Genomic DNA, 25,271 nt, shown 5'->3' on the forward strand with positions numbered 1-25,271 from the left:
GAGATAAGCCAGAGTTTAGCCACATCAAATAGTAGCCCCCACATCAAATAGAACCCCCCCCTATAGCAGCACTTTACTGTACAGATTCATGTTGATAGCAGGGGAGGAAAATGCCAGGGGATGGAACTGGGAGCAGCACTGGACAAAGAGCAGTCAGTCCTTCTGTCCTCCCTCTTGGTAGTGCAGTTGCCATGGTGACAGAGAAGGTGAAACACAGAGGGGTGCAGATAATCGGCCGTTGTGTTATAACTCCAAGGGACTGAATTACCATTCAGTGTGCTGTGTGGCGGGTGTTGGTGGAGTGGTCATCATTGGAGGTAATGAATGCACTTAGCCTTCACACACACACTCACACACTAATCACCCTGTCCTTTGAGCCTGTTTCATACCACAGATAAGATGTCACAACTGGTGATTGACTTGTTAGGTCATGGACCACTCAAACCCTGGAAATATGACAGCTTTGTCACTTAAATCCCTTCATGTGAGTTAAGGGAAATGTTCCAACAGGTGTCTTGCTTAAGCACTAGCTGTAACGTGTTGAAGTCTGATGTTAGCGCCATTACCAAGCTGAGATTTCAGAAACTCAAAGACTTATTTTGAAATGGAAATTCGCCCCCTTTATTTTATATTGATTTACATTTGATATAAAAGTACTTACATTTAATACATTTCTTCAAAATACAAGCAGCCAAACAACATACAAATCAAATACAAAATTATAAAATGTGTTATATCTATTGTCTGTCCTTTTCTGAAAGTGACAGAAAGTATCTTTATAATTATCTAAAGTAACTTTGTAGCCATAGAGTCGTGTTAAATTATTTTCCGTGTTCACATCCTTATGCTGTAAAGTTGATACAGATATGTTGTTGGAACAAGAGACCTACAAAAATACGGATGTCTGTTATTCTCGTCTCATAACATTCATGTTGAGTTTCAATCATTTCTGTGATCCAAACAGAACATCTTCGATGGAATATACATTTCAGTCACCTCAGTAAAATATCTTCTATTTGTAGCAGAGCAAATATATATGTTTGGAATTATTACATGAACATGATACAATACTGTAAAGAACTGAATTAGATGGTTAACGGAAAATAATCCTCTTAAAACTAACCTTGGCCACTTCTGGATTGTATCCATCTTGGCTGAATCAAACGATACAAACACAAGGACAGAAAACAAGCTTCATTGTTCAGGTATGAAGCCATGAAATTATAACATGTTATTGTGAAGATTAACAGTTCTTGTTCTGGGGAAATCAATGACAATGGAAACCATGGCACATAAAACTTTGACCAATCTCAAACTGTTCTTGTTTTTATAAGATTATATATAATTTATTCAGAAAAATATATATAGACCTGCTTTAGATCTGTATACTGCACCAAAATAACAAGTTGTTGGTTCCACTGAGGCCCCAATTAAATTAGATCTGTTTTAGCCAACATCTGCATAGCTGATATTTTGACAGTGTCTGAGGTAAATCTGCGTGAGCACTGTAAAATCCACAATCGACACCAAAGCGGACATTGCCATTGGCTGCACAGAGTCAAATGAAGAGAAATCCCATGCAACCTTGTTTACAAGTTCAAACACTGGAATGTGAGGCTGATGGACTACCTTCATTATTTTGTTTAATGATGATTCATTTGAAGGTCATTATTTTTTATATAGCCTACACTTTCTCGTTCTGAACGAATGGGATGAATTTGGCTTTGTGACAATGATCACAAGAGAAGCTGCTCACTGATTTCAGATTCAACACAGTTCCAATTCTGACACCAACAAAACATCAGCTAAGTGGGTGTGGGCTATTGCCGGTTAACGCTTTATCCGATTAAATCTCAGCCTAACAAGAGATAGACATATACAGGTTCAGAAATAAGTACTGTATCAATCTTGACGTTTGTTTACAACAGAAGAGTTCCGGTGTTAAGTTATTTTGCAAATCAGCAGCTTTACTTCAGTGTCATTCAGTATATACTAAATAGTGCTGTATAACGAATGTTCGACAAACAGAAAGCAAACAACGGAAACTAAAATGTTTAAATCAAAGTGTTCAGCACACAACTGGAGAGGTAATGCTGATGCTAAAAACCAACAAACCTAACCGAGAGGACAGGAGCCTGATAGGAAATAGAAAATTCTTATTTTCCTTGTTTTTATACATTTGTACACTGTCGTATAAAAGGAGTAGAAAGTGTAGTCAGGCTATGCGGCGGTTTCGCGAATTGTCCCCTCTAGTTTCTTTGGGAGTAGCCCTCTCCTTTCGTCTATGTTGATGACCGGTTTGCGACAGTTCTGTCCGTCAAGGTAGATCTTTGCATACACTGGGTTGGAATAGTTCAAGGGCTGCATTGAGAAAGTAAAAATGCTGTTAGATATTTGACAGGCACATCATATTCGCACAGCTCTCAACAATGCATAAGAAAATAGCCTACATAATCTGGTGCCCTATATGATGACAATATCCTACAGTACTATCTGTAATTTATTATAATTTACTGTGACTTAAAATGATACTTCTGGATTTTGTCAATATGCCCTTTGTCTACTTCCCCAGAGTCAGATGAGCTTGTGGATACCATTTTTATGTTTCAGTGTCCAGTATGAAGGAAGTTAAAGGTAGTTCTGAGAGCCAATGCTAACTAGCATTGCGTAATGAGTGGAAGCCTATGGGTATCTACAAGCATGTTAGCAGATACCCATAGACTTCCAGTCATTGCGCTAAAGCTAGTTAGCAATTGTGCTAGCGCTAGTTAGCAACTTACTTCAAACTGCATGCAGAGATGAAAATGGTATCCACAAGTTCAAATGAATCCGAGGAAGTAGATAAAGGGCCTTTTTTTTGCCAAAATCCCAAAGTATCCCTTTAAAAAAGGTTTCTGATATGTTGCACTGCAATACACACAGTATAGCAATATTATTTCTCGACACAGAGACAACAGACGACTTTGGCATTTCTATGTTTATGTTAGAGAAGGTTAAAGATGAAGAACACAGCTAAGACTGTAAGGTTGTTATTGCAAGGTAGCAGGAAAGAATAGGATATAGCTCATGCACATTAGCCCAAGCAACATAATTAAATGTGCAGTCGCAGGGTTTACTCCTAATATGCATTAAATTAACAATGAGATTTTCCAGCGCGATATTTTTTCCAATTTGGTTGTAGCATACATTCAGAAGAGGTAAATGTTACAAGTGCAACAATACTTTTCCTTTTTAAATACTTCAAGATTCATTTAATCATATCTAAAACCACAAAAATGCACTGAAAGTGCCATTCAGCTTCCTTTTTATTGACAAGTCCACAGGTTTCCTTCCAAAAGGAGATTTACAAACGTTCTACAGCTCATGTCTGTTCCTTCTATAGTGAACGGCATAACAGCATGCCTTCCCCTGTAAGAGGTTGGTTGTCTAAACTAAGGGGAAGGATGGGAGAAATCACCTGTCCAGGTATCACCTCCTTGGGAACAGTATGTATGCCCAGGGTGCGAGGGTCACTGGACTTCACACACCAGCCCTGCAACACACAAGTTCTGCCAATGTTCACCATGTCACAAGGCCAAGCTGTTCTCAACCAACATACTGTACACTTTACCACAAGTGTATATGGATATAATCCAACTGAAAATATATTATATATCAACTTCAGTGAGGAACTTAAAATCATGTGATGATTAGAAAATGAGATCAACAATTGTCCATCCATATTTGGTTTTAGAACTTAGATTGAGGATTCAAATTCAACAAAAAACCATGGCACCTACAGTATTCCCTGATATGATAAAGAAACACTATAGTGGAGTTAGCTACTTGTGATTCAGTCAGCCTCTACCTTTCTAATGCAAAGGGATCCAGGTGGGACTGACACTACCAGATGTCAAAGTTGGCATGGTGAGAAGCAAACGCATTAAGCTTGAAGTGGTAGCAGGCAAGTTAGATAACAAGATAGATCAGTAAAGTTGTTATGATTTATTTGGTATTCGGGGCGTTAGTGCGTGTTGAGGCCCATGAAGAAAATGAGTCAACAGAAGATAAAATGTTCCCTTGGTACAGCGCGCCTGAATAATGTTTCTCTCCACATACCTGAGGTTTGTGCTCCATCTGTTAATGTAACTACACATCTATATCAGATCATACCGTGGACAGAAAGTCTGGTAGAAATTGTATTTGGTATGCCACATGAGGAGATGCTAAAGCCTAACTTTGTTAATCACACTACTGATTACATGACTATGATACCAATAATGGATGGATGATGGTTGCATACTGATGGATTAACAGATGAGTCTACAATGTTGTCTCTGTAAATTATATTAACCCAAATAAATATAGAAACACAAAAAGATTTTCCTTTGAGGTAGACTCTTACAATATTCAACCAAACAGAGTTTTTGCATTTTGTTTTTGCCTAAAATGTTATTACGCACAAAATGAATGGTGGATTTTGTACATAGTCTTCCAATACAAACCTTATGAGGGTCCAGTGTAAAGTTTGGTCGCAAAAGGCTGCCAGCATCTGCATGGTTGTCGTGGTCGACCTCATACATGTTGTAGGTAGGATTTCCTATCTCCACGTTGATCCCTCCATTCGTCATGGGCTGCCTCGTCACCCTCTTCCCCCTGGGAGGAGGAGGACAACTAACACTCATTAACATTTGATAATTAATGGTATGTTGTACAGTACCTGCAACTAGTTATCACAGTCTCACGTTAGCATTAGACGTTCATCCATGTTTCTTAAACGTCAAATTTCGAAGTTATTCCAAACATCAAATTTCAAAGTGTTTAAGGGTAAGTTTAGGCAATAAGTCAGAATATAAGGTTAGGGTTAATTTTAGTAAAACAACTCTGAAATCTTAAGGTTAGGCATTAACTCTGAATGGTTAAGGGTTAAGGTTTGGAATAGGTTTAAAACAAGAACAACTTTCTATCGCTGGATTTCAATTTGCAACCGGCAGGTGCTTACTTACATACATCCGCCATCCCCGTCCTCAACACCCTAGCAAAACCTAAATCTACTTGAAGGTAACAGTGCTCATGGTTTCCCCTAGTGATCGGTCTCCATGTCATTGCCAGACATCCTCAAACACGGATGTTGAATACTGGCTTGTATCACGGGTGACCTGGCTGGTACCTGAGATCACCAGCCACATCAACATTTCAATTGATTGTGTCTGGTGATCACAAAATCTAAATCACAACACATGCAATACACTTATACACATATCACAGGACACACCAGCAAGCATATTTACTTATTAGGCTTAACATAGTGTACCTCTGCCTTCTTTTGCAGATGAAAATGCCCGCCACCACCGTTGTGATCAAGATCACCAGCAGGACCAGAGGTACGATGATGGCTATGCTCCCTGAAACAGTGAAGAGAAAGAATGAAACTGCTTTTGCATTTTGGATTGCTGTTAGTGTTATCACTCATTGCAAGAGTTAACATGTAGCCTAGTGGTTAAGAGCGTTGGGTCAGTAACTGAAAGGTTGCTGGTTTAAATCCCAGAGCCGACTTGGTGAAAAATCTGCCGATGTGCCCTTCAAGCAACACACTTATTCTAGTTGCTCCTCTAAGTTGCTCTGGATAATAGCGTATGTAAAATGTCATCCAATGAGCTTTCTTGAACAGCCAAAGCAGATGGGGGTATATATTACAGCAGTAGACAATCCATCTGACCACAAACATAAGGCTAACTAGAGGATGGTTTGTAAGCCATGTATGACGCTAGGTGAGTCATTTGACTTCTGCACTCACCTCCACTGGTGTTGTCTGATCTGCTGCTCTTGGGGGCGGGCCTTTCACACTGTGTGCCTGCCCAATTGACTGAACACCTGGAAAAGACCAATCAGAGAGGAGAAAACAACCATAGTCTTTAGCTGTCTCTACCTTAATCAACACATAAAACAAGTGCTATGGGAACAGACACTCAGCCATGGATATTTTTTTTTACAGATTTTCTTAGAGAAATCCTTTTTGTATAGAAGACATCTAAAAGTAGTGCTGGTTAGAAAACAGAGTGAGTAGATTAACAGAATGAATATTCTGCAGAAAACAGTATATCAATATGGAGTCATCTGGTTTGTTGTTTGGATGGGATCCAATGGGAGTGATGAATGACTAGTTAGGAGGTGATTTCTTATTGGGCGTGATTGATGCTGAGGTGTATGTAAAGCATGAGCGATCTGACCACTGCAACTGGTTGGTGATGGAAGGAATGAAATTACACTAAATTACATGCACTCCAAGAAATCACAACACCAAATGATCAGGAATAAGAATTGCATCCCACGCATGAATGAATCATTCCCTCATGGAAAGAATGTCACAGCACAAACAATCATGCATTTTAATGGAGGGATGTTACAAATTAATCATCCTTTCTGATGGGTAAAATATCAAATAAAATATTGTTAGGGAAAATACTAGGTAAGATCTGATGAGCAACTGATGAGCGGATGTGTAAAAGGGTTTGTAATCTATTTAAATATACCCCCGTAAAACTGACTATCCTACCGATCCTCAACTTCAGCCAAGTCATTTACAAAATAGCCTCCAACACTCTACTCAGCAAACTGGATGCAGTCTATCACAGTGCCATCCGTTTGGTCACCAAAGCCCCATATACCACCCACCCCTGCGACCTGTATGCTCTCGTCGTCTGGCCCTCGCTACATATTCGTCGCCAGACCCACTGGCCCCAGGTCATCTATAAGTCTTTGCTAGGTAAAGCTCTGCCTTATCTCAGCTCACTGGTCACGATAACAACACCCACCAGTGCACGCGCTCCAGCAGGTATATCTCACTGGTCATCCCCAAAGCCAACACCTTATATCTCCCTCACTAACTTTAAACATCAGCTAACCGATCGCTGCAGATGTACACAGCCCATCTGTAAATAGCCCATCCAATCTACCTACCTCATCCCCATATTGCTTTCATTTACGTTTTTGCACACCAGTATTTCTACTTGCACATCATCATCTGCACATCTATCACTCCAGTGTTAATTTGCTAAATTGTAATTACTTCGATACTATGGCCTATTTATTGCCTTACCTCCTCACACCGTTTGCACACACTATATATAGACTTTTTTCTATTGTATTATTGACTGTATGTTTGTTTATTCCATGTGTAACTGTGTTGTTGTTTGTGTCACACTGCTTTGCTTTATCTTGGCCAGGTCGCAGTTGTAAATGAGAACTTGTTCTCAACTGGCCTACCTGGTTAAATAAAGGTGACATAAAATTAAATTAAAAAAACAATCTCTGACATGCTTGTGAATGGATTTACAGTGCCTTGCGAAAGTATTCGGCCCCCTTGAACTTTGCGACCTTTTGCCACATTTCAGGCTTCAAAGATATAAAACTGTATTTTTTTGTGAAGAATCAACAACAAGTGGGACACAATCAGGAAGTGGAACGACATTTATTGGATATTTCAAACTTTTTTAACAAATCAAAAACTGAAAAATTGGGCGTGCAAAATTATTCAGCCCCTTTACTTTCAGTGCAGCAAAGTCTCTCCAGAAGTTCAGTGAGGATCTCTGAATGATCCAATGTTGACCTAAATGACTAATTATGACAAATGCAATCCACCTGTGTGTAATCAAGTCTCCGTATAAATGCACCTGCACTGTGATAGTCTCAGAGGTCCGTTAAAAGCGCAGAGAGCATCATGAAGAACAAGGAACACACCAGGCAGGTCCGAGATACTGTTGTGAAGAAGTTTAAAGCCGGATTTGGATACAAAAAGATTTCCCAAGCTTTAACCATCCCAAGGAGCACTGTGCAAGCGATAATATTGAAATGGAAGGAGTATCAGACCACTGCAAATCTACCAAGACCTGGCCGTCCCTCTAAACTTTCAGCTCATACAAGGAGAAGACTGATCAGAGATGCAGCCAAGAGGCCCATGATCACTCTGGATGAACTGCAGAGATCTACAGCTGAGGTGGGAGACTCTGTCCATAGGACAACAATCAGTCGTATATTGCACAAATCTGGCCTTTATGGAAGAGTGGCAAGAAGAAAGCCATTTCTTAAAGATATCCATAAAAAGTGTTGTTTAAAGTTTGCCACAAGCCACCTGGGAGACACACCAAACATGTGGAAGAAGGTGCTCTGGTCAGATGAAACCAAAATGGAACTTTTTGGCAACAATGCAAAACGTTATGTTTGGCGTAAAAGCAACACAGCCCATCACTATGAACACACCATCCCCACTGTCAAACATGGTGGTGGCAGCATCCTGGTTTGGGCCTGCTTTTCTTCAGCAGGGACAGGGAAGATGGTTAAAATTGATGGGAAGATGGATGGAGCCAAATACAGGACCATTCTGGAAGAAAACCTGATGGAGTCTGCAAAAGACCTGAGACTGGGACGGAGATTTGTCTTCCAACAAGACAATGATCCAAAACATAAAGCAAAATCTACAATGGAATGGTTCAAAAATAAACATATCCAGGTGTTAGAATGGCCAAGTCAAAGTCCAGACCTGAATCCAATCAAGAATCTGTGGAAAGAACTGAAAACTGCTATTCACAAATGCTCTCCATCCAACCTCACTGAGCTCGAGCTGTTTTGCAAAGAGGAATGGGAAAGAATTTCAGTCTCTCGATGTGCAAAACTGATAGAGACATACCCCAAGCGACTTACAGCTGTAATCACAGCAAAAGGTGGCGCTACAAAGTATTAACTTAAGGGGGCTGAATAATTTTTGCACGCCCAATTTTTCAGTTTTTGATTTGTTAAAAAGTTTGAAATATCCAATAAATGTCGTTCCACTTCATGATTGTGTCCCACTTGTTGATTCTTCACAAAAAATACAGTTTTATATCTTTATGTTTGAAGCCTGAAATGTGTCAAAAGGTTGCAAAGTTCAAGGGTTCCGAATACTTTCGGAAGGCACTGTATTTCAGAGCTACAGCAGAGACCATGCAAGTCCCAAGTCCACATTTTCCGGCTGTTAACACACTCTTAACACATTAATCTCCATACATGCATTGATCACAACAGGTCCCCTATATTCACAATCAGACAGCACTTGAATGTCACTCGAATGGCATGTCAGTTAGGGCTGTATGACATGCAGTTAGTTAGCAGTGAGTTGAAGAGGGAGTAAATACTCTATTGGAGGTGAGAAAGTGTTATATAGACCATCACAATAACTGAAATGGAGGTGAATGACCAGAGGTGGGAGGGTGAGACCTCTGGAATAGCCATATAGAGCATCACACTGGCCGAAATGGAGCTGAATGACGAGAGGTGGGAGGGTGAGACATCTGGAACAGACATAGGAAGTGATGTAGGAAGGGACCTACTTGCAGCGGGGTTTGTTAAGGGCAGTGATAGTGCACATCCCGTCATTCTGACAGAAGTAATCACATGGGTTGGCCAGCTCATCACAACGTTGGTTCTTGAACCCTGACGTGCAGCTGTAAAACAGTGTGGTGGAGTGATAGCGATAAAAACAACCAGGCTAGGTATTGTATAGGCAGATGGAAATATTTCAACATGGCACAAACAAAATACTACATAGATTTGTTCTAAGATATTATTTATGTTTGTATCATTCATGATGAATAAATTAATCTAAAACTAAACTACAGTAGAAACGTTATGTTTAGCTAAACTAACGACAGCTACATCCATTGAGGTAAAAAAAGAAGTTTTTCAGAATGTTGTTATAAATTCGCAAGCTTATTTACAGTATTTATAAACAAAATGAACAGAAACATTTCAATACTGACATAAGCAAATTCTGATTAGTTAGGAACATGTTGATCTCGATAATTCATCAAAACAATTGTAATGCCCACTTTATGTTTATATACACAAAGAATATTTACTGGCGGAACACAATGATCAATTTTGAAAATCCCTTGGACCTTTAAGACAGTTTTCTGCTAATTACCATCTCAATGATATTTCTGCTTATGGAGTTTCTGGGGTGGCTTGGATGAGATACTAATTTACTCTGTTATAGTTTAAGGTCAAACATTATAATTTCTTGACACAGGCATATCCATCATCGCAACTAATCTCTATGCCTCGCAGCCAATGAATAAACCACATTATCTAGATCTGTTAACCGTGTGGAAAACGAGATGGGATCATTTGCATAGAAATTGATTATATCCCTTGAATCGTGCCAGTCACGGCCACACATTTAATTGTAACTACAATGGACAATGGGACAGTAAAAAGATAGAGCAACAAGGTTTGTCTTTTCAGATGGATTTCCAATCATCTTTGTGGGGAGGTCTTTAACATTGAACCACACCTGATAATAGCAGAGCTGAAATTAATATTTGTGGACCACCAGAAGCGCAGAGCATTCTCTTTCCTGGATGATTCCCACAGGTCTCTGAGAGCCAGTCTATTGTCCTCTACCAGTCATTGCCATTGAGTTCCTGCCGCTCATAGAGTGTGTACACTGTTCTTACCACTGAAGATCAAAATCAAAAATTGTTCTCCTGAAACCTACCATCGAGAAGAAGCACACTGACAAAAGAACAGTGTGATATGTTCTGAACAGTAATGTTTCAGTAGTTTCAGTTACCTTCCAATGTCTGTAGCTGTACCCCACGCAGAGCTTTATTACTTCTACTCTGCCACAGAGGGCTAGCTTTCTAAAGATCTATACCCACAGCCAGGTGTGACTCATTCTCTTATTGAGCCCTAACATCCTGCCTCCTGCTATGACATGGCCTGCATCCACTGGTGTCAAACATTCTCTTTACTTAGGATCTTAGCCCTGTGTAAAAAAAAGAAAAACAACTCCCCACTTATTTTCAAAAATCAAATCATTAGAATAAAATACCAATGAGTTTTGGTTCCATTAAAGGCCAGCCTTCCTTGCATAACAATGGTAATGAAGAACAAAGAAAGAATAAAGTACAAATAGAGAACATTCTTAGGCTATTGTTATTCCGGGCTATTGCTAGTAGTTACTGTACTTACTGACAGAAGGGCAGGTTGGTGTCAGGGTCCAGGTGGCAGGTACCTCCGTTGTAACAGTAGCCATCACATAGTTTACAGCTGGGTGCCATCCTGCCATTAGTACAGCTGGAGGAAAATAGAGGAAAGTTGGTGTCACTGATGGTTGGCCCACGGTTGATGTCTTTCTTACATTGTTTGGAAATGCAAGACTACGGATTATCCGTCGTGATTAAGGCCTATTTTCTGTTGTCAAATGCATTGAAATATTTGAATCTGTGAATTGTAAATGCAATTTATTGTCTTAGGTCTCTCTTTATGTAGTCTTGTCTCCATTGACATATATTTGGACAAAACCTTTTACCTTTTGGTAGGCCGTCATTGTAAATAAAAATTTGTTCTTAACTGACTTGCCTATTTAAATAAAGGTTAAATAAAATTAAAATAAATAAAAACTTTAACCATAGAAAAAATGTCGTTAAAATCTTTGGATGGAAGACTATTCAACTACAGTACATCAAGCATTAGCTCTACACAGTAAAACCATGAAACATGTGACACGTTTATAACCTAAACGTCAGTGTTTAAAACTTCAACATTAGATTTGCCAGTAAGTGACACCCCTTCCCCACCCTTTGTTTTTACACTGCTGCTACTCTGGTAGCACTTATTTGTTTTTCCTTTGCTTCCATCCCCATTCGATGCGTGGAAAGGATGTGGGAGGGGCTGGATCTACATAAGGGTGCTAATTTTAAAAAACTCACAGAAGCTCTGATGAAGGCCGTGAGGCCGATACGTAAGCTTATTAAATATCAGTGATACTATCAAGAGCAGTGTGCGGTTTCCTTTTTCCTTCACACTGCTGCTACTCGCAGTTTATTATCTATGCCTAGTCACTTTACCCCTACCTACATGTACAAATTACCTCGACCGATCTGTACCCCGCACATAGACTTGTCACCGGCGTCGTAAGAAGTGGAACAAAGTGCAGCGTGGTGAGCGTACATATTCCTTTTATTTATAGAAAATGTAGCCAAGGAAACGACCATGAAGCTTAACTTCGGCTATAATGTCAACTACCCACAAAACCAACAGGGAAAAAGGCTGCCTAAGTATGATTCCCAATCAGAGACAACGATAGACAGCTGTCCCTGATTGAGAACCATAACCGGCCAAACACAAAGAAATAGAAATCATAGAAAATCAGAACATAGAAAGCCCATCCAAATCACACCCTGACCAAACCAAAATAGAGACATAAAAAGGCTGTCTCGGGTCAGGGCGTGACAAGACTCTGTACCCGTACCCGCTGTATTTTGCCTCGTTATTGTTATTTTATTGTGTTGCTTTTTTGTTTATTTTAGTTTATTTAGTAAATATTTTCTTCACTCTATTTCTTGAACTGCATTCTTGGTTAATTAAGGGTTTGTAAGTAAGCATTTCACGGTAAGGTCTACTACACCTGTTGTATTCGGCGCATGTGACAAATAACATTTGATTTGATTTGATCAAGGATCTCTCTGTACTTTGCTCCGTTCATCTTTGTCACGATCCTAACTGGTCTCCCAGTCCCAGCCACTGAAAAACATCCCCAAAGATTGATGCTGCCAAATAACATTTGATTTGATTTGATCAAGGATCTCTCTGTACTTTGCTCCGTTCATCTTTGTCATGATCCTAACTGGTCTCCCAGTCCCAGCCACTGAAAAACATCCCCAAAGATTGATGCTGCCAAATAACCTTTGATTTGATTTGATCAAGGATCTCTCTGTACTTTGCTCCGTTCATCTTTGTCACGATCCTAACTGGTCTCCCAGTCCCAGCCACTGAAAAACATCCCCAAAGATTGACACTGCCAAAACCATGCTTCACTGTAGGGATGGTTCCAGGTTTCCTCCAGGCGTGACATTTGGCATTCTGGCCAGAGTTCCATCTTGTTTTCATCAGACCAGAGAATCTGGTTTCTCATGGTCTGAGAGTCTTTAGGTGCCTTTTACTGAGGAGTGGCATCCGTTTGGCCACTACCATAAAGACTAATTGGTGGAGTGCTGCAGAGATAGTTGTCCTTCTGGAAGGTTCTCCCATCTCCACAGAGGCTCTCTGGAGCTCTGTAAGAGTGAACATCAGGTTCTTGGTCACCTCCCTGACCAAGGCCCTTCTCACCCGATTGCTCAGTTTGGCCAGGTGGCCAGCTCTAAGAAGAGTCTTAGTGGTTCCAAACATCTTCCATTTAAGAATGATGTAGGCCACTGTGTTCTTAGGGACCTTCAACGCTGCCTAGATCTGTGCCTCAACACAATCCTGTCTCAGAGTTCTACAGACAATTACTTCGATCTCATGGCTTGGTTTGTGCTCTGACATGAACTGTCAACTGTGGAACCTTATATAGACAGGTGTGTGCCTTTTCAAATCATGTCCATTCAATTGGATTTACCACAGGTGGACTCCAAAGAAGTTGTAAAAACATCTTAATGATAATCAATGGATAACAGGATGCAATGAGCTCAACCTTTTTGCTTTGTCATTACGGGTTATTGCATGTAGGTTACTGAGGAATTTTTATATATTTTTCATTTTAGAATAAGGCTGCAATTTAAGAAAATGTGGAAAAAGTCAAGAGGTCTAAATACTTTCCAAAGTCACTGTATGTTGGTTTACTTTTAATTGGCACATCTACTTAAAAATTCACTTGGTGAAGACTTGTCAAATAGAACCTACTGAATGCAACAACTATCTCTCTGTCACTATCAAACACAGTAATGGGTGCGTACTGTATCTCTCAAATTCACTTGAAAAGTATGCTGGGAAATATGCAAATACATCTTCACATCCAGATAAAACAACACCCCCAGTGTTTAAACCTTAACAACTTCTGCTGAATAAACGTGTTCATGTGTTTAAAAACTGTTACAGAAAATAGACATGTTCTAGAGTTTATGTTCTGAAATTAAATTTGAAATGCCTTGACACATGTAAAAAGTGTAACAGAAGAGAGTATATTTATGTGTGCAGATAGTAATCACTTGGTTTTACTGTGTAAGGTGTTTACCCAACACAGAATATAAAGCAATGTTGTAATGTTGTAACTCACTTGCAGACCACATCTGCTGTATCATCGTTGACGAGGCAAGGTGCTCCATGGCACCTCAGGCACTTATCCACCTCACATTTGTTTCCCTCGTATCTGACCGGACACACACACTCTACATGGCCACTACTGGACAATGTACAGGCCTTGGAGTTTACACAGTAGTGGTGGCAGATGTCTGCAGAGGAGAGAAAGAACAGAGGAAAGAGACATGGAGAGAGAGAATTAGATAGAGACAGAGACAGTGAGATGGAAGGAGGGATGGAGGGAGGGATATTGAGACAGAGGGAGAGAGAGAGGGAGAGAGAGAGAGAGGTGCATTTCATAATGAGGAAACGGAGCATAGTTTTAGCTGGTTTGATTAGCATTTTACAGGCTTTTAATGAGACTTAATTATCTGCAACAAATGGCATCTCATCCATAGATGAAAACGTATAACCCCTTGGGCAAATAACAGTTGGAATGCACTAATAGTGTCAGTTGAAATTGTTTTCCTCACAATTTATAATGACAAAGCCTACATAAGAGAACGCCATATTTTATCAGTGCAGCACAGAAACCCCCAGATGCTGTTTAGAGGGGCATTTATAATTACTCTCTCGCCCAAACGTGGTATTTGTAGCTAAGAAGGAATTGCCCTTTCTGGTAAAAACAAATAGTCCCCCCCCCCCATTTTATTTTTCATTTAGACTTTCTTGTTGTTGTTGGAACCTTAAATATGAAAAACTGAAAAAAATTCTGATTTCTAGAGCGTGGCGAAGGAGGGAGGGGGGGCTGTTCCCCTCATAACAAATCAGAGGCTCTCCATACCACTTGCAATATAAATGTTGTTTTATGTATGGGTGGTCCCAGAAGTCAAAACCACTATCTTGGCATTGCAAGAGCCATGCTCTACAAACAAAGCTATAGATGACCACCACAAGAAACACTGGGCAACTCCTAGAGTCAATATGCAATTGGATCCCTTTGCTCACGGTAAAGACAGCGGTCTCCAGTATACTCTGCCATGCAGCGGCACACCGGCTGGTTCCCTAAGCTGACATCACAGGTACCACCATTCAGACAGTGGTTATCACACACCCGCTTCTCACAGAATGGACCTGTAAACCCTACAGGGCACCGACACGTTGGCTTGCCTGAAGGGAGAGAGGAGAGGACGAAGGAAGGAGAGGGTGGGAGAAAGGGGGAGAGAAGAGAAGAGAAGTTTGACTGACAATTATGTGCATGGTTATCAACTCAAATGTTTTTAAGGCTGTGTGTTCTTGTTCCTAAAGCTGAGTATCAAGCATCCGAAAAACCAAAGATAATGGATTCTTAATAACACAAGGTCCCTGGAGGTCAGAGAGATATAATTGAAATATTTCCAGTCCTTTAATTGATAACAGTGACTGCCTCCAGTGAGGCCTGTTCTCCTTATCACCAAACTGGGGTACTTGAGGAAAAACATTTGACAGTAAGCTCTCCCAAGCTCAGCTTCCATCGCTCATTAAGAGCAATACTCCCCAAGCCTGCTCAACACAGCGAAACCTCTTACTTTATGAAAAAAATCAGTCACTCGCAAAGCATGAATGAACAGACAGAACAGTCAGTGCCTGTATGCCCAGCAGCAGAACAAATATCCCATCACTTTTTTTCACTCCTCTTTGACTGCATTGGACATATAACACAAAGCACTGACTGGGCTAGTGAACCAAGCACAAAATAAGACTGATCATCAACAAAGAAAGAACAAAACTTGCCTGCAACTCTCCAAATAATTTAAAATACTGCTGCGATACCCACTTTGCTTCACTCACATGTGAATAAGTTATTGCATATCACATATCACACATATCACGGACCTGTCAAGCTCACTAGCCGAATACTGCTGTCATAATACAAAAGACTGACAGCTTGAAGTCAATTGACTGAGATCATGTTTTCAAATATTATTCCTAAACTATCAAATACCTGGTCTTCATTCCCCCTGGGCAAGAGTGTACTTAGATATTGTGAATAGAATGGCCAGAGACTGTTGCAAGTTAAAGTATTTTATGAAAGATGACACATTTATTACGAGGTGATGAGAAAATATGTTTTAAGGGCAAACATTTCACTTCCCAGACTAAAAGATTCAACACAAAATTTGTAGACCAGTCTCTAAATACTGTGCAGTGCATTCGGAAAGAATTCAGACGCCTTGACCTTTTCAACATTTTGTTACGTTACAGCCTTGCTCTAAAAAGGATTACATTAAATTTTTACCTCATCAATCTACAAACAATAATCCCATAATGACAAAGTGAAAACAGGTTTTTGGACATTTCTGAAAAATAAAAAACAGAAATACCTTATTTACATAAGTAATGGGACTCGAAATTGAGCAGACTCGAAAGTGCATCCTGTTTCCATTGATCATAATTGAGATGTGTCAACAACTTGATTGGAGTACACCTGTGGTAAATGCAATTGATTGGATGAGATTTGGAAAGGCACACACCTGTCTGTATAAGATCTCTGTCACGACTTCTGCCGAAGTCCCTCTCCTTGTTCGGGCGGCGTTCGGCGTCACCGGTTTTCTAGTCGCCACCGATCCACGTTTCATTTTCCATTTGTTTTGTCTTCATTGTACACACCTGGTTTCCATTCCAATATCATTGTTCCCTAATTAACCCTCTGGTTTCCCCCTTGGTTTTATGCGTGTTTGTTATTGTCAAGTTGTCTCGTTTTGTGAACTGCATTATTTTTCTCTTTCATGGAATATTGTTTTTGAGTAAAGTTATGGTTATTATTCATCTCTGTGACCTGAGCCTGACTCCGCCTTACCAGCATCACCTAGACCTTTGACAGAAAAATGCAACCGACCTAATGGAGTCAGCAGGTGCACACAGCCCTCCTCTACCTGTGGAGGAGCGCATCCAGCGGCACGCGACTATGTTGTATCGCGTGCTGCAAACCATGGAGCGATGGGAGAGAGGGGGTTTTCCAGCAACCCCATCATCATCACACCAGCTCCCACAACAACCCACACCGCTGTCCACCCCTCCTTCACCTGGACCCAGTGGGATTCAGCTTGCGCTCCCGAGGGAATATGATGGGACGGCTGCCGGGTGCCAGGGGTTCCTACTCCAGCTGGAGCTCTACCTGGCAACCGGCTCCTTCGGGACTCGAGAGTGTGAAAGCCTTCATCTCCTGTCTATCTGGGAAAGCGCTTGAATGGGCCAACGCTGTCTGGGGAAGGGAAGGAGCGACCTTGGACAACTATGAGGATTACCCACCGCATCCGGGCGGTTTTCGATCATCCACCTGAAGGGAGAGCGGCGCAGGAACACTTGTTTCATCTTAGACAGGGAATGAGGAGCGCACAAGACTTTGCACTGGCCTTTCAAACTCTGGCCCCCGGCGCAGGATGGAATGAGTGGGCCCTGATCGACCACTACAGGTGTAGTCTACGCGAGGACATTCGTCGGGAGCTAGCCTGCAGGGTCACCACCCTTACATTTGACCAGCTGGTGGACCTATCCATCCGGCTGGATAACCTGTTGGCCTCCAATGGACGTCCGGATCGGGGTCCATCAGTTACATCCCCCAGCACCTCCGATCTGACACCTATGGAGCTAGGAGGTGCTGCTCTGAGGGGAACCAGAGGGGGGCCATTCCCTGCACCACCTGTGGCCGCAGACGACACACTGCTGGTCGGTGCTGGGGAGTTTCTCCAGGGAGTCGAGGTAGCAGGCTTACTGTTGGATCATCCCAGGTGAGTAGGCAACCGACTCACCCAGAGCTCCCTGTTGCTCACATGTTTGTGTTCATAGAATTTCCCCGCATAGTTTTCCCCGCATTTCCAGCATAAGGCGCTAGTACATTCTTCTGTAAGAAGAAGGCAACTCAACTACCACCCCATCGATGGGGAGATTGTGAGATAAATCTGCTTTAGACGCAGCACTTCCCAGGAGTCAGGTGTATCCTCTGTCACAGGAGGAGACGGTGGCTATGGAAACATATCTCCGAATCTCTGGGGCAGGGATACATTCGGCCTTCCACTTCTCCTGCCTCCTCGAGTTTCTTTTTTGTGAAGAAGAAGGATGGAGGTTTACGCCCGTGTATTGACTATCGAGGTATCAATCAGATCACGGTGAGGTACAGTTACCCGCTGCCTCTCATAGCCAGTGCGATAGAGTCAATGCACGGGGCGCGCTTCTTCACAAAATTGGATCTCAGGAGCGCTTACAATCTGGTGCGTATCCGGGAGGGGGATGAGTGTAAGACGTCATTTAGTACCACCTCTGGGCACTATGAGTACCTCGCCATGCCGTACGGGTTGATGAATGCTCCAGCAGTCTTCCAGTCCTTTGAAGACAAGATTTTCAGGGACCTGCACGAGCAGGGTGTAGTGGTGTACATCGATGACATTCTGATATACTCCGCTACGTGCGCCGAGAATGTGTCCCTGGTGCGCAGGGTGCTTGGTCGACTGTTGGAGCATGACCTGTACTGTTCTTCCATCAGTCCGTCTCTTTCCTAGGGTACCGCCTTTCCGCATCAGGGGTGGAGATGGAGTGTGACCGCATTTCAGTCGTGGGTAATTGGCCAACTCCAACCATGGTAAGGTAGGTGCAGCGGTTCTTAGGGTTCTTAAGTAGCGGCTCCCATTACCTCAATGCTGAAGGGGGGACCGGTGCGACTGCAGTGGTCAGCTGGGGCGGACAGGTCTTTTGGTCACCTCAAGGCTCTGTTTACCTCAGCTCCAGTGCTGGCTCATCCTGATCCCTCCTTGGCATTTATAGTGGAAGTGGACGCGTCCGTGGCTGGGATAGGAGCTGTGCTGTCTCAGCGCTCAGGTACGCCACCAAAACTCCGCCCATGTGCTTTCTTTTTGAAGAGGCTCAGCTCGGCGGAGTGTAACTATGATGTGGGGGACCGGGAGCTGTTGGCTGTCATCAAGGCTCTGAAGGCGTTGAGGCATTGGCTTGAGGGGGCTAAACACCCTTTTCTCATTTGGACTGACCACCGCAATCTGGAGTACATCCGGGCGGTAAGGAGAATGAACCCTAGGGCCATGTTTTTCACCCGTTTTGTTTTCACCCTATCCTACAGACCAGTTTCCACGAATCCCACTCCCATACTTCCGGTTTCTTGCCTGGTGGCACCGTTGGTGTGGGAGTTGGACGCGGACATCGAGCGGGCATTACGTACAGAGCCCACTCCCACCCAGTGTCCAGTTGAACGTCTGTATGTTCTGTCAGCTGTCCGCGACCGTTTGATCTGTTGGGCCCACACGTCACCTTCCTCTGGTCATCCTGGCATCGGACAGTGTGCTGTCTTAGTGGGAAGTACTGGTGGTCTACCCTGGCTTAGGACGTGAGTGTTTATGTTTCCTCCTGCTCGGTGTGCACCCTGTGCAAGGCACCTAGACACCTGCCCCGAGGGAAATTACAACACCTACCAGTTCCACAACTGCCGTGGTCACACCTATTGGTGGATTTCTTGACGGATCTTCCTCTGTCACAAGGAAACACCATGATCCTGGTCGTTGTGGATCGGTTTTCTAAGTCCTGCCGTCTCTTTCCTTTGCCCGGTCTCCCTACGGCCCAACAGACTGCGGAGGACCTGTTCACCCACGTCTTCTGGCACTACGGGGTGCCTGATCGGGGTCCCCAGTTCACGTCCAGGGTTTGGAGGGCGTTTATGGAACGTCTGGGGGTCTCGGTCAGCCTCACCTCGGGTTTTCATCCCGAGAGTAACGGGCAGGTGGAGTTAACCAGAATGTGGGTAGGTTTCTGCCCGGGGGAGTGGACGGCTTTCATCCCCTTGGCAGAGATGGCCCAGAACTCACTCCACCACTAACCTATCTCCTTTCAAATGCGTACTAGATTATCAGCTGGTTCTGGCACCGTGGCATCAGAGCCAGATTGAGGCACCTGCGGTGGATGAGTGTTTCCGCGCTCGGAGGAGACATAGGATGCTGCCCATGTGCCACTGCAACGGGCCATCTGGCGGCAGAAGGCGTGTGCCACCGCAGTGAGGCCCCGGTGTTTGCGCCTGGGGATCGGGTCTGGCTCTCAACCGAAACATGCCGGAAGCTGGGTCTGCGGTATGTAGGGCCATTCAAAGTCCTGAGGAGACTGAACAAGGTTTGCTATAGATTACAGCTCCCACTGACTACCGTATTAATCCCTCGTTCCATGTGTCTCTCCTCAGGCCGGTGGTGGCTAGTCCGCTCCAGGAATCTGAGGTGCGGGAGGTTCCTCCGCCCCCTCTGGACATCGAGGGGGTCCCGGCGTATGCTGTTCGAGCCATCATGGACTCAAGGCGTCGGGCGAGGGGCCTTCAGTACCTGGTGGAGTAAAAGGGGTACGGTCTGGGGGAGAGATACTAGGTGCTGGTGGAGTTTCACCGTCTCCACCCGGATCATCCTGCGGATCATCCTGCGCCTCGTCCTGCGGGTCGTCCCCGAGGACGGTGTCGGCGGGCTGCTGGAGCCGTGCGTCAAGGGAGGGGTACTGTCACGACTTCCGAAGTTGGTCCTTCTCCTTGTTTAGGCGGTGTTCGTCAGTTTTCTAATCACCACCGATCCCAGTTTCATTTTCCGTTTGTTTTGTCCCACAGTTGAAAGTGCATGTCAAAGCAAATACCAAGCAATTAGTTAGAAGAAATTGTCCGTAGAGTGTTGAGACAGGATTGCGTCGAGGCACAGATCTGGGGAAGGGTACCAAAACATTTCTGCAGCATTGAAGGACCGAAGAACACAGTGGCCTCCATCATTCTTAAAGGGAAGAAGTTTGGAACCACCAAGACTCTTCCTAGAGTTGGCTGCCCGACCAAACTGAACAATCGGGGGAGATGACCAAGTCACTCTGTCAGAGCTCCAGAGTTCCTCTGTGGAGATGGGAGAACCTTCCAGAAGGACAGCCATCTCTGCAGCACTTCACCAATCATGCCTTTATGTTAGAGTGGCTAGACGGAAGCCAGTCCTCAGGCACATGGCAGCCCGCATGGAGTTTGTCAAAAGGCACCGAAAGGACTCTCAGACCATGAGAAACAGTATTCTCTGAATGCTAAGCGTCACGCCTGGAGGAAACCTGTCTCCATCCCTACGGTGAATCATTGTGGTGGCAGCTTCATGCTGTGGGGATGTGTTTCAGCGACAGGGACTGGGAGACTAGTCAAGATCGAGGGAAATATGAACGGAGCAAAGTACAGAGAGATCCTTGATGAAAACCTGTTCCAGAGCGCTCAGGAACTCGGACTGGGCGAAAGTTCACCTTCCAACAGAACAACAACACTAAGCACACAGCCAAGAGAACGCAGGAGTGGCTTTGGGACAAGTCTCTGAATGTCCTTGAGTGGCCCAGCCAGAGCCCGGACTTGAACCCGATCAAACATCTCTGGAGAAACCTGAAAATAGCTGTGCAATGACGCTTCCCATCCAACCTGACAGAGCTTGAGAGAATCTGAAATCTGTGCCAAGCTTATAGTCATACCCAAAAGACTCTAAGCTGTAATCACTGTCAAAGGTGCTTCAACAATGTACAGAGTAAAGGGTCTGAATACTTATGTAAATGTAATATTTACATTTTTAATACATTTGCACAAAATTCTAAAAAACTGTTTTTGATTTGTCATTTTGGGGTATTGTGTGTAGATTGATGAGGGGAAAAATAGATTTAATCCATTTTACAATAAGGCTGTAATGTAATAAAATGTGGAAAATGTCAAGGGGTCTGAATACTTTCTGAATGCACTGTATCTACCCCAGTCAAGACAGGAGCATTAAAATTGTTCAATCACCGCATTTATGTTATTTATGTCAGCATTCAACATTCACGTATTATATTTAGCACACTCTCTAAAATGGACTTGTTTCAAGTTAATGTCACATGCACAAGTACAGTGAAATGCCTTGCAATCCATGAAGCGATTTAACATTTACACAAAACTTCGCAACATGTATTATTTATTTGAGTAATGATCAGGAAACCACAGTAATCGAAATGTATCTATCTCTATGGGTAATTTCACTTATGAGTCCACACAGTCCATCAGTGGTAAGAGACTGATATGTTGTGAATAATTGCCCTTTTGCATGCGTTATGTAACAGGTTGACTGGTTTGTAGCAAAGAGACAAAGCAAAACTCAAGTGTTCTGCACTATTTAATTCAATCCAGCCATCCACCAATCAATATATGGATATTAACAGCAGACTCACCCAGCGGTGAGCCAATGCAAGTGCCTCCATTGAGGCAGTAGTCGGTGCAGTGATTGACCTCACAGTGTTCTCCAGAAAAGTCAGGCCAGCAGTAGCAGCGCCAGTCCCCTTTCTCATTGGCAAGGCAGCGCCCGCCGTTCTCACACGGTGGCCGACAAAGCTCGCCTTTAACACATCAAGACACAGTACAGTATGTTCATTATGATGATCTTGTACACAGATTTTTGAAGTAGCTTTTATTTGTAAACTATGAATATGATCAGTGTCTACAGAGACATGAATTTAGCCCTGGGCCAGGAAAGAGAGGTTGATATTGCACAAGCATGTCGTCTTATGCTATAATTTCAAGTCTTCTTTTGAAGGACAATCGTGGCCAAAAGTTTTGAGAATGACACAAATATTAATTTCCACAAAGTTTGCTGCTTCAGTGTCTTTACATATTTTTTTGTCAGATGTTACTATGGAATACTGAAGTATAATTACAACCATTTCGTAAGTGTCAAAGGCTTTTATTGACAATTACATGAAGTTGATGCAAAGAGTCAATACTGTATTTACATTGTTGACCCTTCTTTGTCAAGACCTCTGCAATCCACCCTGGCATGCTGTCAATGAACTTCTGGGCCACATCCTGACTGATGGCAGCCCATTCTGGCATAATCAATGCTTGGAGTTTGTCACAATTTGTGGGTTTTTGTTTTTCCACCTGCCTCTATAGGATTGACCAGAAGTTCTCAATGGGATTAAGGTCTGGGGAGTTTTCTGGCCATGGACCCAAAATATTGATGTTTTGTTCCCCGAGCCACTTAGTTATCACTTCTGCCTTATGGCAAGGTGCTCCATCATGCTGGAAAAGGCATTGTTCGTCACCAAACTGTTCCTGGATTGTTGGGAGAAGTTGCTCTCGGAGGATGTAGGCAAAATTGTGAGTGAGCCCACTCCCTTGGCTTAGAAGCAACCCCATACATTAATGGTCTCAGGATGCTTTACTGTTGGCATGACACAGGACTGATGGGAGCGCTCACCTTGTCTTCTCTGGACAAGCTTTTTTCCGGATGCCCCAAACAATCGGAAAGGGGATTCATCAGAGAAAATGACTTTAACCCAGTCCTCAGCAATCCAATCCCTGCACCTTTTGAAGAATATCAGTCTGTCCCTGATGTTTTTCCTGGAGAGAAGTGGCTTTTTTGCTGCCCTTCTGGACACCAGGCCATCCTCCAAAAATATTTGCCTCACTCTGCGTGCAGATGCACTCACACCTGCCTGCTGCCATTCCTGAGCAAGCTATGTACTGGTGGTGCCCCGATCCCGCAGCTGAATCAACTTTAGGAGACGGTCTTGGCGCTTGCTGGACTTTCTTGGGCTCCCTGAAGGCTTCTTCACAACAATTGAAACGCTCTCCTTGAAGTTCTTGATGATCCGATAAATGGTTGATTTAGGTGCAATCTTACTGGCAGCAATATCTTTGCCTGTGAAGCCCTTTCTGTGCAAAGCAATGATGATGGCACGTGTTTCCTTGCAGGTAACCATGTTTGACAGAGGAAGAACAATGATTCCAAGCACCACCCTCCTTTTGAAGCTTCCAGTCTGTTATTCGAACTCAATCAGCACGACAGAGTGATCTCCAGCCTTGTCCTTGTCAACACTCACATCTGTGTTAACGAGAGAATCACTGACATGATGTCAGCTGGTCCTTTTGTGGCAGGGCTGAAATTCAGTGGAAATGTTTTTTGGGGGATTCAGTTCATTTGCAATTAATTGCAATTCATCTGATCACTCGTCATAACATTCTGGAGTATATGCAAATAGCCATCATACAAACTGAGGCAGCAGACTTTGTGAAAATGTATATTTGTGTCATTCTCAAAACTTTTGGCCACGACTGTACACAAAATTCTGAGCGATTCAGAAAGATTTTACTTGGCCAAGTTCCTTCTCAGCTGGGTCTTGCTATTGTAGCAGTTTTAGAGGTGAAAGTACATTTGTAGGCAGTAGGTGAGGTCTAAGCAGGGGTCTTGACGAGCTTACCTGAGACGTTGACATCACTGCAAGAGCCGTTGACCAGTACCTTCCCTTCTGGACAGGTGCAGGTGGTGCCCGTTGGGTTCAGTAGACACATGAAGTCACAGTTCATTCTCAGGCACGGGTTGACCGCTGCAGAAAGACAAGAGACAAACAGAATGGCGCAGTGGTCTAAGGCACTACATCTCAGTGCAAGAGGAGCCACTACAGTCCCTGGTTCAAATACAGGCTGTATCACATCTGCCCGTGATTGGGAGTTTCATAGGGCGGCTCACAATTGGCCCAGCATCGGCTGGTTTTGGCTGGGGTAGGCCGTCATTGTAAATAACAATCTGTTCTTAAGTCACTTGCCTAGTTAAATTAAAAAAATGTTAATGCCAAGAGGATTTGTCATTCAAGCTGAAGCTTCAATACAGTCGTCAAATAAAAAACATTGAATCCTTTATTACTATTGTTCCATTAAACATTCTGAGGCAAACACACAGGGAAGAGGCTAAACCTTATGGATTTTTTTAATAGTGTGCACAAATGTATTTCTATTCAGAATCAACAAGAAATATGTTATTAAATTATTGCTTAGTCAGGCACTAAAATAGAACTTGATTCTATTTGTGATTCTCGACACGCTGCAAGAACTGCCTCTCCCATCTCTTCACTGTTTTTTAGGAGCATTTACCGACGTGCCATCTCCTTATTGGTTTTTAGGAGCATATATCCACGTGGGTGATTGAAAGATGAACTGAGGTCCACACGCCATTCGGGTGTGATAATGGACCTTAAAGTTGCTTGCCAACCGCCATTTAAAGTCCAAAAAAGAAGAAGAACTCTGAAGGAAGGAGGAGAGATGACTAGAAACAAATTTGGGTTTACTGTTTTTATCTGTGGGATTAATTGTCGGAGAAGAGGAAATAGTGCATTTCAGGTAAAATAGCAACCCAATGTTTAGATCCCATTGCAAATTCACTAGCAACAGCAAGCTAGCTAGCTAAATTGCCATAAATGTTTAATGC

At 43.0% G+C, this 25,271-nt stretch overlaps 1 pseudogene; it reads right to left on the reverse strand.

Annotated features, from left to right (window-relative positions):
• Positions 1-604: 604 nt before the first annotated feature.
• LOC135546849 (low-density lipoprotein receptor-related protein 1B-like) overlaps positions 605-25,271 on the reverse strand; it is a 357,889-nt pseudogene continuing 333,222 nt past the window's right edge.

The sequence above is a fragment of the Oncorhynchus masou genome, chromosome 10, assembly GCF_036934945.1.
Source record: "Oncorhynchus masou masou isolate Uvic2021 chromosome 10, UVic_Omas_1.1, whole genome shotgun sequence".
Lineage (NCBI taxonomy): Eukaryota > Metazoa > Chordata > Actinopteri > Salmoniformes > Salmonidae > Oncorhynchus > Oncorhynchus masou.